Source organism: Schistocerca piceifrons, unplaced genomic scaffold (assembly GCF_021461385.2).
Source record: "Schistocerca piceifrons isolate TAMUIC-IGC-003096 unplaced genomic scaffold, iqSchPice1.1 HiC_scaffold_297, whole genome shotgun sequence".
Lineage (NCBI taxonomy): Eukaryota > Metazoa > Arthropoda > Insecta > Orthoptera > Acrididae > Schistocerca > Schistocerca piceifrons.
The window spans coordinates 47501-50401 of NW_025728512.1; the positions used below are offsets into that span (position 1 = coordinate 47501).

At 56.8% G+C, this 2901-nt stretch overlaps 1 non-coding gene and 1 pseudogene across 1 annotated transcript; both read right to left on the reverse strand.

The window, feature by feature from the left end:
* LOC124744528 overlaps positions 1-619 on the reverse strand; it is a 4222-nt pseudogene extending 3603 nt beyond the window's left edge.
* Positions 620-807: 188 nt separating this feature from the next.
* On the reverse strand, positions 808-962 carry LOC124744532. Its single transcript, XR_007010809.1, has one exon. It is a non-coding gene; the product is annotated as a 5.8S ribosomal RNA (ribosomal RNA).
* Between the last annotated feature and the right edge of the window lie 1939 nt (positions 963-2901).

A 2901-nucleotide genomic window follows, 5' to 3' on the forward strand; every position in this document is an offset into this window, starting at 1 on the left:
CTAGGGGAGAAGTGCGGCCCACCGCACACCGGAACGGCCCCACCCCGCGGCGAGTGGAAAGGCAACCGGACACGACCCCGCCGCGGATTGCTCCGCGCGGGCGGCCGGCCCCATCTGCCGAGGGCGGAGGCCAGTGGCCGGATGGGCGTGAATCTCACCCGTTCGACCTTTCGGACTTCTCACGTTTACCCCAGAACGGTTTCACGTACTTTTGAACTCTCTCTTCAAAGTTCTTTTCAACTTTCCCTCACGGTACTTGTTCGCTATCGGTCTCGTGGTCATATTTAGTCTCAGATGGAGTTTACCACCCACTTGGAGCTGCACTCTCAAGCAACCCGACTCGAAGGAGAGGTCCCGCCGACGCTCGCACCGGCCGCTACGGGCCTGGCACCCTCTACGGGCCGTGGCCTCATTCAAGTTGGACTTGGGCTCGGCGCGAGGCGTCGGGGTAGTGGACCCTCCCAAACACCACATGCCACGACAGGCGGCAGCCTGCGGGGTTCGGTGCTGGACTCTTCCCTGTTCGCTCGCCGCTACTGGGGGAATCCTTGTTAGTTTCTTTTCCTCCGCTTAGTAATATGCTTAAATTCAGCGGGTAGTCTCGCCTGCTCTGAGGTCGTTGTACGAGGTGTCGCACGCCACACCGCCAGCCGGCTGTGCACGCTACCGAGAAAGTACCGGTATGCGAACCGCCAGGCGACGGGCGCGCATCGCACGTTTGAGGAGACGCGGCCGGCCCCACAGGCGGCCGCGACACTCCCAGGTCTGCGAAGCGGGGCAAACGCCGCGCGCTTCAGTATACGTAGCCGACCCTCAGCCAGACGTGGCCCGGGAACGGAATCCATGGACCGCAATGTGCGTTCGAAACGTCGATGTTCATGTGTCCTGCAGTTCACATGTCGACGCGCAATTTGCTGCGTTCTTCATCGACCCACGAGCCGAGTGATCCACCGTCCTGGGTGATCTTTTCTCAAGTTTCCGCCGTCTCTTTCGAGACGGTCGCATAGGCGGGAGTGAGGCGTGTGGCGGCCCCTGTTCCAGCGTTCTGTGTCCAACGGCCTCACGGCCGACGGGCGTCGTACGGCTCCACACCGGAGCGGACAGGCACTCGGGCGAAAGTCATTCAAAACCGGCGCCAGGCGCCAGGTGCCGCAGGCCAGCCGCTCCAGCGCTTCAGCGCTCGTACCACACAACATTGCCGCTAGTTTTGAGAGGCACGCGTGGTTCCGCACGCGGCGCACGGCTACTGCGAGCCGTACAGGTAGCGTGTTGCGCGACACGACACGCACATCGAAAGACATGCAGTCTAGTCGGTAATGATCCTTCCGCAGGTTCACCTACGGAAACCTTGTTACGACTTTTACTTCCTCTAAATGATCAAGTTTGGTCATCTTTCCGGTAGCATCGGCAACGACAGAGTCAATGCCGCGTACCAGTCCGAAGACCTCACTAAATCATTCAATCGGTAGTAGCGACGGGCGGTGTGTACAAAGGGCAGGGACGTAATCAACGCGAGCTTATGACTCGCGCTTACTGGGAATTCCTCGTTCATGGGGAACAATTGCAAGCCCCAATCCCTAGCACGAAGGAGGTTCAGCGGGTTACCCCGACCTTTCGGCCTAGGAAGACACGCTGATTCCTTCAGTGTAGCGCGCGTGCGGCCCAGAACATCTAAGGGCATCACAGACCTGTTATTGCTCAATCTCGTGCGGCTAGAAGCCGCCTGTCCCTCTAAGAAGAAAAGTAATCGCTGACAGCACGAAGGATGTCACGCGACTAGTTAGCAGGCTAGAGTCTCGTTCGTTATCGGAATTAACCAGACAAATCGCTCCACCAACTAAGAACGGCCATGCACCACCACCCACCGAATCAAGAAAGAGCTATCAATCTGTCAATCCTTCCGGTGTCCGGGCCTGGTGAGGTTTCCCGTGTTGAGTCAAATTAAGCCGCAGGCTCCACTCCTGGTGGTGCCCTTCCGTCAATTCCTTTAAGTTTCAGCTTTGCAACCATACTTCCCCCGGAACCCAAAAGCTTTGGTTTCCCGGAGGCTGCCCGCCGAGTCATCGGAGGAACTGCGGCGGATCGCTGGCTGGCATCGTTTATGGTTAGAACTAGGGCGGTATCTGATCGCCTTCGAACCTCTAACTTTCGTTCTTGATTAATGAAAACATACTTGGCAAATGCTTTCGCTTCTGTTCGTCTTGCGACGATCCAAGAATTTCACCTCTAACGTCGCAATACGAATGCCCCCGCCTGTCCCTATTAATCATTACCTCGGGTTCCGAAAACCAACAAAATAGAACCGAGGTCCTATTCCATTATTCCATGCACACAGTATTCAGGCGGGCTTGCCTGCTTTAAGCACTCTAATTTGTTCAAAGTAAACGTGCCGGCCCACCGAGACACTCAATAAAGAGCACCCTGGTAGGATTTCAACGGGGTCCGCCTCGGGACGCACGAGCACGCACGGGGCGGTCGCACGCCTTCGGCTCGCCCCACCGGCAGGACGTCCCACGATACATGCCAGTTAAACACCGACGGGCGGTGAACCAACAGCGTGGGACACAAATCCAACTACGAGCTTTTTAACCGCAACAACTTTAATATACGCTATTGGAGCTGGAATTACCGCGGCTGCTGGCACCAGACTTGCCCTCCAATAGATACTCGTTAAAGGATTTAAAGTGTACTCATTCCGATTACGGGGCCTCGGATGAGTCCCGTATCGTTATTTTTCGTCACTACCTCCCCGTGCCGGGAGTGGGTAATTTGCGCGCCTGCTGCCTTCCTTGGATGTGGTAGCCGTTTCTCAGGCTCCCTCTCCGGAATCGAACCCTGATTCCCCGTTACCCGTTACAACCATGGTAGGCGCAGAACCTACCATCGACAGTTGATAAGGCA